Consider the following 13,977-nt stretch of genomic DNA (forward strand, 5'->3'; position numbering starts at 1 on the left):
TAGAAACCACACCTCTGTCGTCCAAAAAATCTCAGAGAGCACCTCAGAAACAACCATCTGTGTGTGTGCGTTAATGAATTTCTGTTCTCTGTGAAAGAAGACTGCATGTCTCAGCACTCTGAATAAGAACAGAGCATTCAGCCTTTCTCCATAGCAAATTCAGCCTTCAACAAGTTAGTTCTTCCAGGGATGGCAGTGATGCAAAACTGCTTTGCAAATGTTTTTCTGGGTTTTGTTGCTAGGTGACGACTTGGAAAACTTTGCTGTTCCTGCTGAGAGGTTTTAAAAAACAGGCCCACATTAAAGAGTATAAAAAATAGGCCAACTTGCTCCGTAACTCCCATTTCCTAACTCCTGGGTCTGCACCCTGTGTGCCTTCTCCACTCTCATGCCCCTCTTTCCCCCTTGCGTCCTATCGGCATGCCAGAAATTGGAGGCCCAAAGAACCACATCTATTACATTGCAAGGAAAGGAGGGAACATTAATCTTTTTATCCCTGACCGAGCTAAGCAATTCCACAAACGTGCAATGATTTATACTGACTCTTTCTGTTTACGTTTTACTGGCTTTTAATTTTATTAATACAAATGTCAATGATCAGGTTTGCCATTGGTTAAATGGTTACTGCTAGGTTTTTCATGTGGCTAGAAAGAAGAAAGCTTTAGAGACAACTCCGTTGCAGTTTCTTGTGTATTGTGTACCTGGACTGGATGTGAACTCTTGCCTGAAGAGCAGCAGAGAATCCCTTTGGACTGGTGTGGTTCCCAGGAGTGTGTGGTGACTGAGGAAGAGATCTAGGGCGAAATGCTGTGAAATTAGGTGGGAACTCAGAGTTAGTCCATGGGCCATTTTCAGAGTAGTCTTGTTGGACGGGAAGTTTTTTTGTTTTTTAAATATTCATTGCTCATGTATTTTTTTTGTTTTGTTTTTTTGAGTGTGTGCTACTGTGGTATTTTTGATATCTTATTATCCAAGTTTCCAGAGATGTAATCTTGGATTACTGTATGGTTAAACACTCAAAAGCAAATAGCCACTGCTGTTCTCCTAGGAGCTCTTCTAAAATCAGGAGCGAAAGCCTTACACTATAAACTGAGGAGCAGACATTTCTTACATTTTGTGTCTGAACCAAAATACACACAATGGCTGAGACTTACCGTGGTCGGATGCTTAAGTCAGAGGAGCAAACACCTGTTTTTACCAGACAGAAAATACGGAGCATTTACTTTGGTAGCCTGAATTTGCAGTCTGTCTTATTTGATACATGATGCTGTTTTGTCAAGTTGGTGGAAAAAGAAGGCCCCAGAAGGCAGTGAAGTTCTTGGCATTTGGCAATACTGGATCTATTGAAGCAATAGCACTGCTTGAGCTTAACTGGGACTGTACAACTCCACTGAAAGATGTAAAAACCAAGAATTTCAGGCCTTAATCCTACAAATCCTTGCATGTTCTTTTAAAATTTATTCACATGACATTACATATGTGAGAGTTTGTTAGTTTTGAATGATTGGGATCTAAAACTAAGGAAACCAACAAGTGTCAGTGTCTGATTTTAGTTTCCACTACTTGGTCCTTTTGACAACAGAAGGTTTGGCTTTTGCCATGGGACTTGATTTCTCTCTCTGTGCAGCCTCCACAGCAGATGTATGAGTGCTAAGCAGTCGTTTTAATGCTTCATTAGTCACAATGTGATGGCAGAAACGTGTTCTCTCACATCAGTAAGTAGTAAATTAGACAAAGGGGTAGGAAAGAGTAGCTTCCTTGCAGATCCCAGGATGGGCAGTTTGTCACAGCTGCAAGTGACTTGGGTGTTGTCTGAGGAGATAGCTGGATTTCTGGCTGATTTTTTTTTTTTTTAAGATGAATTTAAGCAAGAATGTGGCCAGTGACTGAAAAAGAATAGGTGAATTAGCTCCTTTCCAGCCTTCATTATATAGAGTGGATGGCAACTCTGCTCTGAAAGATTGAGATGCATTTATTCTCTAATTATGTATTCATCACCATGAGAAAAATTATTCATTGCAGTATTGCTGTTCTATGCAGAATACTCCAAGAGAACAGAGCTGGATACCATGTAGGGAGAGGGCTTTTTGTGGTTGGTGTTGTTTAATGCTTACTCATTAGTGAGCTTTACACATGGTTTATAGACCTCTTCAGCTGAGGCTACTGTTCTTCAAAGGCACCAGTCCAAAGTTAATTGTTTATTGTTAGAACAACTTAGAGTGGGTTCATTCGATCCTGTAAGTCTTCTGGCCCTTGATTCTGCTGATGTCAAGGCAGTTTCCCACCAGTGTTTGAACTTCTGCTTTCCTCTCATCACCCATCTGAAAGCAAAATGTTGTGGATCAGTCCATTTTTATTTGATAGCACTGAATTATTCTTAAAAACCCAAGACTACTTGGTAAACACTAATGTATTTTAAGAGTATTTTTAAAATGTCTGCTTAATGATCTGGAATTGTTTGGAAAGGGTAGTACTTCTCATTAGAGTGCAAAAATTATTCAGTAGCTTAAAAGAAAGGCAGTGCCAACAACTATCTTCCTACTCAACATCTTTCAATCTCCACTACTAGGGGAAGCATCCACTGTGTGAAATGGCTATGAAGAATCCAGCAAGTGAATACTTGTCAGCTATGCAAGAAGGGAAGGGGGATCCTAACCTGATTAAGGTGTTGCTTTAGTGTTTGTTGGTTTTGTTGTTGTTTTTTTAAAAAGGAGACAAATATAGTAAAATGAAGGCAATAATGCAGATACTTAGTGGAAGTATTCACTTGCACACCAGCACTGTAGAAGATGCCATACAAAGAACTGTTAGAGGTGGGCGAAGGAGAACCTTCATGGCTATCAACAGATGTTGCAGTCTGGTGGAGAGTTTCTGCTGGGCTCGTATAGCATAACAGGAGTTGCTGTGCTCAGCACCACTGTCTCTGCTCATCTGTTTTCACACAAGACCAGGTATGCAGTCTGCACCTATGTGTCCTCTGTAATGGCTTTTGAATTCATTTGCTCATTTCATCTGAACTTGACAAGAACATAAAGATCTCAGGAATCAGTGAGTTCCCACAGGTTTCCAGAGGTGTCCAATTAGTTCTGAGGCAATGACCCAAACTCTAGGAAATCAATATAGGAAAGAAAAACCACACATAAATGCCAATTATCTCAAATATTTCTACTGGAACTTCATGCTCAGAAACCAAAGGCAATGATGAGAGGTAAATGTGTAGGAAACCAGGCATCATTAGATTACAGAACTAATCCAAACACCTTGTTCATTTTGAGGTGGTTAAACAGCCACAGCAGAAGTTTGGTGACTGAAAAGTCATTAAAATCTGAGAAATGTGTGGGTGCAGTAGATGCTGGCTCAGGCAGAGCTCTTGCTAGACCAGACATTAGGAAACCTATGTGATGAGATTTCAAAACCAGCTGACTTCACTGCCCTCAAATGGACACAGTTACAAAGTAAGGTGCAACTGTCCAAATAGTTGGAAATATGGATCCCTAGAATAAAAAGAGTTTTGAATAGCTGAGATAGTAGATGAGCTAATGATTGGATTTCATTATGACTTTGTCTTAAGTGCCAGGAACACTCTATGGGAATTCCCTTTTAAAATGTATCTTGGATCAAAGAAATTTGCAGGCAATTAGTTACAGTGAACAAATTGTCTGGGGACAGATAGCATAATAACAGCTATATACTGCAAGAGTTTTTCAGCAAAGAGTGTGTAAGAATGACCAAAATCTGTTCAGAGATTTTAGCTGACTGGTATTTAGCACTTTGCCAGGGATTTCAGCTGTATTGATCAGCAGCAGAAACAGGATCTGTCTGTTTTCCAAATCCGTTTTTCTGACAACTATCCAGTAGCACAGACAAGCAGCCCTGCAGTAAGATGCCTTCCAGTGCTGCTAGAGATGGCAACAGCATGAGTATTATACGAAGTCTTGAGAAGATGATGCTGTACTGCAGCAAAAACCTCAGTTTCCTTCACAAGAATTAGATCGTTGTTCAGGAGGTGCTTCTGGAAGTGGTCTTTGAGCATTGCTGCTGTCAGTTTGCCACCCCACTGAAGCGTTGCCAATGATACTCATATTTATGGTCAGGATTCACTCTTTTCTTTTAGTAAATAGCTTTCTCATTCAAGAAAAAAAAAGAAAGGTTTCCATCACACTGAAGATAATCACACACGGGAAACAAATTTGCCAAGTCATTTTTCAGCAAAGGAAGGAATTAGAGTGAAATCACTGATGCTTTTGGTACAGTCTGTGTCACTGAGCAGGTTATTGAAGGAAAAAAGCCGTGGATGAGATATTTCAGGGCTTATCACTGAGCCTTTGTTTTCCTCATAGCTACTCAACTATCTCCTATTTTATTTAACATGTTTTGTTTTTGTTTGGTATTTGGTCAAGAGAAGAGGATTACATTATTTTTGTTCTGCTCATTTCCAAGCATGTTTTAGTTTAGTAGCTAACCTGGGTAACAAGCTGCTTATCCAACCCTAGCGGGAGAGTGTGCCTCTGTGCAGTCCCTCCAGACCTGATTAAGTGGGGAGGGAGCTCACTTGGGAGTTGAACAAGCCTGATGCTCTTGTTCCATGGTGCCAGGCAGGGGTGTGTGTGCGCCAGTGGGGTGCAGTCTTGTTGGGAGCCTAATTGCAAACCTGCCCGAACTAAACAAGCAAAGTTGTAGTTGGTCGGGGGAATTCGACCCGAGGAAATAAGGTTTTGTATTGCCATGAGTTGTCCCACGCAAGCATGCCTCATTTTGCTGCTGACTGAGTTGGTATGCTGTCACCAAAATGGCCCCTGCAGCCTCCAAGAGATCCCTTAGAGGGGAGACCTTTATGTTTTCAAATTGTGTAGTTGGAAGTGGTTTGGTTGCAGTGGAAAAAATTGAAGTTTAAAGGTGACCTGTGTTTAGGTGATAGCAGTGAATCAAAGGATGCTGGGGGCAGCTATCAATGGGTAGAAAAAGATGGTGATAAAAGGAAAAAGAGAAGTTGTTGTTGTATACATAGTGAAAGGGGTCCCTGCTGTGTGACTGAGAGGAGATGAGGAAAAGCAAAAATATCTAGAGAGTTTTTCATGGCACTGAAATGGCTTTGCTTTTTCATGTGGCTGGCTAGGATGTGCTGCAGATCATGGCTGGACCAGGCTCTGAGCACCTGGTTGAGCTGTAAATATCCCAGTTCATTGCAGGGGAGTTGGACTAGGTGGCCTTTAAGTATCTCTTCCAACTCAAATGATTCTATGACGCTGCCTTTGGCTTCATGGAGTAAAGCTGGGCAGAAGTGTTATCAGAGGTTGATCTTGCCACAGCTTCAAGCTGTCAGCTCTGTCACGATGCCGTGAGCCCCAACAGTTCCCACACACCAGCTCATCCCAGCTGTGCCTTCCTGTCCCCTTCTCTTACTGGAGAAACTGCTATCTGCAGGCTCATGTTGTGAGTTGGCCAGAGTATCTGATCTTTCTGGAAAGGGTCCTGGCACAAACAGAATTTTTTTTCAGCTGCATCAGCTCTGTGATCCACTTCACAATGTTGTGACAACACTTCCAAGGGGGTTTGAGGCCAGAACAAGCAGCAGGGCGTGGGAATACTTGTGCTTGATATTGCCACTGGGAATGGGAGCCTGCCCTTAAATGTCACTGAAATTTAGAGGAAGCGAGCACCACTTTTCTTGCAGGGTGACTGTATAAAATGGTGCAAACTTCTCACTGAAATGAAGTTGGAACAGTGACTTCCAACACAAATGTGCCAGCACTAAAAATGTGTGTCTGCAAGACCCACAGCAATGCACTGGAGTCCTTGGTGGCAGCCTGGAGTGCTGCAGGCAGCAGTGAACACAAAGTTTTTCAAAGAGGTTCAGGAAATAAGCTGGCTGTCTTGTTATCTCCTGTATTTAGACTCGCTGGGGATCTTGTATTCTATCTAACTTCTGCAATCAAAACAACTCCAGACTTTTGGGTTTTAAGCGTCATGGAAATGTACCGAGACTGGCACTACAGCTGTGGGAGTTGATAACTCCAACTCATTTGCTTGTAACTACGGACAGAGTTGTGCAGTTTGATTGAGATGGGAGGTGTTCATGAGGAAGAAAGTTCAGAAACATCTGAATTTGGGTTATTGTGCCTCAACGCTCTTTGCAAGTGGAAAGAAAAGCATGTTTAAAACAATAGTCTCCCTCTTTCTTGGGGTCCCAGTGAGCAAGGAAGGGGAGGCTTTACAGAAGGCTTAATTGCAGAACTTCTACTGCTAGCACTGAAAGATTATCACCCTAGATTTTTTTTTTCTTTTTCTCCTCCACTATTACAGAAAGAGAAGTTCAAGCAAACAGTCAGGCTAGGAATTTGTGTGTCCAAAGCAGATGGGCACACGTGGCTCTTTCTGGGATTCTTGGGTAGATCTTCTTACCCACAGCTCATGTGTTCCGCATATCACTTCGCAGGCCATTGTTGCCATGCACCTGTCTATAATTTTGGAGGTTCATCTACCTCAGACAAACTATATTTAAACACTCAATGCTGATTAGAGGGGGGAAAAAGTTCAGAGGAAGGGATTTCCTGGTTCACAAATAAGAATGTGCAGTGGAGCACTCACTAAGTAAACAGAAAACATGGGCAGCTGAGAGAAATCAATTTAGCTGAACAAACAATGTTCCATGTAATGAACTACTAATTATCCTTTTATGCCATGTCAGTCTGAGTGATTACAGAGCTGTGCAGTTTAATTTGACGTTTGAGCATTGCCTTGCTCCATTAGCCTCATATAAAGCTACGACACATTGAGAGGAATTAAAAAAATAAAAAAATAAAATAAAAAAAGTTGGGGGGAAAAGAGGGCTGTATTTATCCAGAACAAAGTAAGCACCTGTAGCAGTCATACGGAAAGGAGCTTCTTCAGTTTTCCTTCTTGTGGCTTCTTAAATTCCTGGTTGTGATGAAGCGGGCAGCATTTGGGAGCTGTGAAGTAGCTGGTCCTCACAGGAGTCTCCTTCAGTGTGTTGATGATGTCCCACATCTCTAGACCCTGTTTTAAACAAAAGTGGATGGTGAACAATACAGCATGGGAGCAAATATCTTTTCCTGGCTACTTTCTTTTTGCTGGTGATTTGCACACAGTAGGTAAAACAAATCCCTAGGTGCTGGGGAAATCTCACGGTTAATCTAGGACTGAAGGACATGCATTATAAATACTGCTTTATTATCATACTGTTTGTCTAACTGCCTATACTGATAACAGGATTAGAGGGAATTAGCATATGGAGAAAACTAAAGACAATTTGTTGGGATATATGTTATGGCTATTAACTCTAGGAGTACCAGTGCAATACCTGCAGTCTGAAGAGCTACGTATTTGGGATGGGAGTCTTGTTTCACAAAAAATAAGTGAAGCCCAATATCAGTGAAGTTATAGGGGAAATTTTCATGGGAAAGGTGCAGATGCAGGGTCTGTGTCTAGGTAATGCACTGACATGTGAAGCAGTGTCACAAGGGATAAATATGACCTAAATGCCCAATAATAATATTTATGGACTTGCATTCAATCATGACAGACCCTCATTTAAGCACAAATAGAAAAGCAAATGTTTAAAAGCTCTTTGCTGTAACTAGCTGACATTTCTGATGTGCACACCACTGAAAGATGTGACATGACAAGCTCCAGGCTCATAGGGCACTTTCACATGGTGTTAACACAGATTATATGTATTTAAAGAATATGATATTCATGGGGTAATATTTAAGGAAATACCTTTTCAAAGCATCAGTTTAAAATTTATTTTTAATTTCAAGGGGAAGGAGTAGCAGCTGCGGAGCGGGGAGGAAAAAAGCACAACAGGAAAGTCAAAGATCCATTTCATTATTTTGTTATAGATTGAACTCACCCAAGGCCAGGTAGTCAGTAGGAGTGGGTTGATTTGGGTGAAGAACTGCCCTTTGTCAGGTAAGGACAGGCATTAGTGTCCCTGTTTTGCACTTGCTGCGGGCGTGCACCTGTTCCTTGTGGCCCTTTCCTCAGTTTCAGAGCCTCAGTGTTGTCCCCTTCTCATTTGAAAGATCTGTTGAAGAATCTCACACTGACAGCCCTGAAGTCCGGGGGACTTTTGTGCCCTGCAGATGCACCCCGAGGCAGGACGCCTCCCTGACACTGCCCTGCCCAAACCCTGCTGTGCCAATGCATGGAGTCAGGTGGGTGTTTGCACACCTGTCTGCTGCCAGCACAACTGCCCTCAGCCGGCTTCCGTGGCTTTTTTTTTACAGAGGACTCAGCTCCCCTTCCAGGTGACACTGTTATTTGTTTGCCGTTGTGTTTTGGTGACAGACCCATTGTGCTGAGTTGAAGCTGAGCTGAATTTCAGCACTGCTGCAAGGCATGACTGAGCTGCAGGCTCTTACCTCGGGGCTGAACTGGCCCCTCTGTTCCTTCCTAATGTGCGTTGGACACATTGGGGCCTTTCTCCGCCATGCATTTGTAACTCCCATTGATGCTAATGGGGGTGACATGTGTCTATCCAGCGGAGAATAGACCCCATTGACTGCAGCAGTTCCCCAGCCTTGAGCGATGCTCGTCACTTGATTAAGCCAAACTAATGAGGCACGACCGGGGCCAATGGGAATGTGTGGGACTCAGGCCTCGTAAATTCTGGTGGAAACCTCAGCATTCCCTGGGGGCTGGGTTTTGTTTTGCCAGGCAGAGCCTCAGGATGCCCCTGGACGGGTTCATGGTAACAGGTGCTTTTGTACAGACAAACCTTGTGGAAAGGGTTTGCTGGCAGCAGCACCCCACAGTGTGTTTTTTCACTGGTATTCACACATAAGTGTCTTATTGCTCGGCAGCGTTTAAAGTACGTCGGTTTGGTGTTGGCTGTTTGATATCTTTCTACAATGGATCTTGAAGTTATCCCTATGGTTCCTCCTCTGGAGCACATTTAGCCCTCTAACAGCCAGCCCGCAGATGGCAAAGTCAGGCAGCATCCTTTTCTGTGGCATTGAACAGCAGTTTGGGAATGGGAGCAGTGGGACAGAGCAGTGCTCACTCATCCTCCAGCCACCACCCGGTAGCTACAATGCCAGACCTTCAGGGAAAACAGCATAAGAACCCCTAAGTTGTATTTTAGAATGTGCTGTGTTGGAGAGCGTGGTTGAGAAGTTGCGTGTACTTTCCCCTGTACTTTACCTGCTGGTACGTTCCAGGTCAGAGGAGGCTTGTATTTTTGTCATATTGCAATACTTGCCTTTATGTAAGTGCTGCTAAGAATAAAATTAGCAGTGGGAGAAAAACATCAGTTTGATATCTAAATTTGGAAAACTTGATGAATAAATCTAATAACTCCGTTGTGGGGGGAGAAAAGAATAGCAACTCTTTGTTTAAGGAAAAATAAATATAACGTAAGGGCTGATTGCTCCTTCTAACTTTCTGAGGAGAGCTTTTTTTATTTTTTTGTCCCCTTAAGAGCAGAAATATTAATTGGCTTTGATTTGTGGGACTAGGGCTTAAAAAAACCTGGTCAGCTGGGCCTTAGAGGCAGTGTCAAGATTAATGAGCATTTGTTAAAGGCTGGGAGCAAAGGGGGAAGGAGGGTTTGTCCTCTTGGAGGTGACCTTGCAGAAAGCAGGCTACAGCCAGGTGCTCAGCACCACTGCTTTCCTGTCTGGTGTGGTCACAGTGGGCAGTGCCCTGTCACAAGGTGATACACAACTGTGCATGTGTGAAACTTCAGGCTTTTCCTGGAGCTACTATAGAGAACATAGCCATTTACATCTTGCAAGGCAGGTGTCTGTCCCAAGGTTTTGCACAAGGCAGTGACAGTCCTTGTCACAGCCCATAGTGTGTTTCAAGGCAAGTACCGTCTTCATTTGCCCTGCATCCCTTGCAGCTGCACCCACTTTTCTTAGCACATCCAGAAAAGTCACTTGTACCTTTACTGATAAATTAAAGGTTATTTTTTGAACAACTGATGTTGAAAACAAGAGGTTATAAATTTGCTGCCCAGGTATTAATTTATAGTCCTGTTCTAGCTTAAAGGATAATAACTTCCTATTATCACATCTGTTTTCATCTTCAGGTCCCATATTTTCTTTCCAGCTGTTAAAGCTGCAGGTTCATCACTGGGGTTGTGTGGTAGTGCTGCCTTCAACCTTCCTCCTTTCTTTTTTTTCTGTTATCCTAACTCCACCCTTTAGATATTTCTGGAGTAAGAAGCTGGCATATGACTGTGCATGCCCTGTTCAGTTCTCCTTCCCTGGCAGTCTTGGGTACTTAGCGACCATCGTCCTCTCCTGGTTTGTGCTAAATTGTCTGGGCATGGGGGAGAGACAGTGCATAAACCAGTCAAATACTACTTACGTTCTTCCTGTAGCTGCTATTTGGACACATAAGGGCTGTTGACCTGTTCCCATTGAGCCTCACCTCAGGATGTGCTCGGGAGAGATCAAGACCTTGGGATGTTACTTCCTTTCTGCTGAGGCTGAATGGTAGAAGTGATACAGTCACAATAGAAATAACTACACAGACAACCATGAGTTCCATTTCTCCTCCTGTCTTCCTTTCTATGTACTGGTAATGTTAAATGAAGGAGTAATATTGTTACTTCAGTGGTACTTCTTGCATACCTGAGGTGAAGCATGAGTGTAAATACTTTACTGGAGTTTAGCCATGGGGACGTGCTGCCCAAAGGGCTCTTTCCTCTCAGAGAAGTGATGCATGGGGCCGTGCCAGCAGATGGAGGCCAGCAGGTGACTGTAGATCCCAAAAGGCCTAAGATGTTGCTGTAGCCTCCAAGAAACAGCCTCTGATGATAGAAAGAAAACCAACAACAGCTCATGATGCTACTTTTTCTGGAAGTTATGAATTTAAAAGAAGGCAGGCTGAGGAACAGAACATGGAAATCCCTGCTGATCAGGAGTAGGGCTACTTTTCTTCTTTAAGAACATTTGCTCAGCTTTTTGATTTCCAGTGTTTTCGGTTGCCATATCAACATGAGAAATTTGCCTGGCAATTGGCAGTATTTTTTTCAATAGAAGATTTAAAAATTTAGCTGCATCAGCTCCAGCATCTGATTGCTGGGATTTCACTTTATCTTACTTTATTTTATTGGTAGTAATTGGTTTTCAGGAAATGTTAACAGGTGGCCAAGGATATTTACCCTTCCTTTGGCAAAATGCAGCTTACATTTTGAAATGTTTGTAGAAGCTAGAAGCCAGGTTGAAACATGCCAGACATCGGTAGCAGGGTTAAGCCTGTGGGTTGTATCCTTCCCAGCTGGCAGGCTGGGGAAGGGCACGAGCACTGATGGAAAGCACTGGATTAAAATAAGAGGCAGTTTTGGATTTTGCGTTGCTCTGAGGTGTAAACACAAAAGCACAGTGGAGGGGAAGGAAGTTCTTCCTGACTTTGCCATTTGACAGTGTGCTGTTTTATTGGAATCCATTTCTCTCTTCCACCCCATCAACTGGGAGACAGTAGCCTTCCTAGTGATTGTCCAGGATCTCAGTTTCCCCTTGTCCATCCACATGTCTTCTCTCCACCCCATCCTTTGCTGTTCCTGGGTCACTGGTGTAAAAGAGGAATGGATCTGCCCAGCACAGATGAACATGAAGGGCCTTTTCAGCGGTGAATATACTGTTTGGTTTGTTGTGGGATTTTTTTTTTCTTTAAAAGGAATGAGAATGGAAAACAAGAAAGTCAAAAGGCCCTGAATCTTTATCTTTTTTAAGTGGAGACACTGCCACAGCAGGACATAATGGCTTGCTGTGGTGGTGGTTTGCCTGAGAGCCTGGAGATTTATGTAATGAGAAACACAATTCCTGTAAAGAACATTGTTAAACCTTTTCAAAATTTCAGCTATAAGCCATTTTATTGCTAATAACATGGCTAGATTCTCCTTTTGAAGAATCTGGGAATGTTTGACAAGAAGGGAAAATGGAGAGGACTTGAGGCACCATGATCTGTATTTTCCATTTACCTTGCTTGAAGCTGGAACAACACATGTGCCACAAATGATTTGTTTATTCCTAAGCGCCCCCAAGGAGCCCCGTCTCCATTCTCAGGCATATAATGGCTATTCAAATGAAAGCTTTAATAGATTGTTGCAGATCTGATATCAATGTGGCGAGAGAAAGAGATATGCAAATATTCAAAATTAAACAAACTAGCTTTTGCTCTTTGCCTTTGGAGGTGCAGTGTCAGGTCTGGATTGTATCACCAATGCAATGAGTCTGTTAGGCTCAGCTCTCTGAGAATTAGATCCCTTTTCTCTCTTCTTCCAGCTTGTCTCACAAAACTGCCACACTGTTGGTAGTATTTGCTGTAGTACTCAGACTGAGAATCTGGACTGAAACACACGATGTACTCTGAGCTGAGACAGAAATGTTGATGGGATAAGTTTCTGCTGTGTTGGTTTGCCTTATGTTCCCTTAGACCAGGATCTGTAACTTCAGTGCCCCTCCAGTCGTTTTTCCACGCTGCACAAACAATTCTGGAAGAGTGACAGTCACTTGCCATGAGTTTAGACTACAGCCTAAACACCATTTGGTTCTGACCACACTGCAAGGCAACATAGGAGCTTTACTGGTTCTTGACACAGTCCCCATTTGCCCTTCTTTCCCTGTGATGTGCATAAGAGTGATGCCTGAAAAGTACTTACAAATTTAAGAATCCACATCATCCACGTTGAGCCTATACCAGCAGCTTCTGTGTGCATTGAACAGCAGGCAAAAATAATAATTTTATACTAAAAACACCATAAAAGAGTATAACAGAGGTAGTGTGAGAAGCAGGCTTACTTTCCCGCCATTCTGCTCCAGTAACGTGAGCTAAAGTTGGGTACCTGGGGTTAGGGGATGGAGGATCAAATGGGAGCAGATGAAGAAGAGGCCTTTCTCTCAGCATTAATTCAGCTAGCTGCTTATTTTGGAACCTAGGGGAAAAACTACTTGTAGCCCAAATGATAGAAAATGTCTTTGTTTGCAAATGTGAGTGGTATCATACAGAAGTATTCTTCAAAACTATTTCATAGGAGTGTTTGGAGCCATGGCCAAATCCTGCATCTGAGTATGGCTAGATAGTTGGCTCCTACTTGGAATTAAAGGCGACCTCTGAAAACCGTGGCTGTGTTTAGACACGAACTGGGTTGTGAGTTCTTATGGTCTGTGGTTACCAGGAAGAAAAGAAAAAGCTGACTCATACCAGGAGATTGGGTTGGCACCTCGTGCAACCCTCCGTGGTCACTGAGGTGTCCAGGATGTGTTGCTTGAAATCCCAAGCACCTACTGCTCCTGTGTAGTTCCCCTGGTAGGGTGTGTGGTAAATATTTCTTTAAGGGCTTCACAAACGAAGACAGAAAATTGACTTCTCTGAAGTTTTTCTGAAACGCGTGCCCAGTCCAAACAGGCGCACCCAGATTCCTCAGAAGTGTCGGTTCCTGATGACAACAGAGACCAGCACAGATTTCCCTAATTCCATCGCCAAGCCCCTCATCTCTGCACACAGCCCTGCCTGGGCAGTGTGTGCAAAGCAGAGTTGTGTAGGAATTTTGCAATTAAGCATTTTTCTATATTGAGAATATTAATTGAAAACTGATAAGTCTTACAGGAAATTCTTGGTTTTGGCATATTTCACATTCAGTTTAAAATGCATTGACTTGGTCAGCGTATTTTAACAAAAGATATTATTTTTTTGAATAACAGCACGTGATTATCTAGGAAAAATTATATGAAAGAAAAAATAATATTTGATCATGAAGTAATGAAAAAGGTCTTCATTAAGATCCAAACAGGCTATAATCAATTTTGTTCCATTCAGATTACTGGTTTCAGAAATTGAGATTACCATTTCTGGTCCTATTTAAAATCGAGGAAGAAATGTGAAATTCTGAAATCTTTTCATAACTGAAAAACAGCTTTCCACCAAGATCCCCTCAAATGAGATTGCAGAAATTCTTCTTTCTCCTTCTTCCCTGGCTCCCTTATCATGCAATTCTCTTCATGC

At 42.6% G+C, this 13,977-nt stretch overlaps 1 protein-coding gene and 1 long non-coding RNA gene across 4 annotated transcripts in view; one reads left to right on the forward strand and one right to left on the reverse strand.

Annotated features, from left to right (window-relative positions):
- The window catches only part of ATP11B (ATPase phospholipid transporting 11B (putative)), a 270,178-nt gene that overhangs the window by 148,666 nt on the left and 107,535 nt on the right, over nucleotides 1-13,977 (forward strand). The gene's annotated exons all lie outside the window — the stretch shown is intronic.
- Nucleotides 1,947-8,145, reverse strand: LOC125697375 (uncharacterized). Its single transcript, XR_007378767.1, has 3 exons — nucleotides 7,874-8,145; nucleotides 6,859-7,017; nucleotides 1,947-2,321 (listed from the first exon to the last, which is right to left on the reverse strand). It is a non-coding gene; the product is annotated as an uncharacterized LOC125697375 (long non-coding RNA).

This window comes from Lagopus muta, chromosome 9, assembly GCF_023343835.1.
Source record: "Lagopus muta isolate bLagMut1 chromosome 9, bLagMut1 primary, whole genome shotgun sequence".
In the NCBI taxonomy this organism is placed as follows: Eukaryota; Metazoa; Chordata; class Aves; order Galliformes; family Phasianidae; genus Lagopus; species Lagopus muta.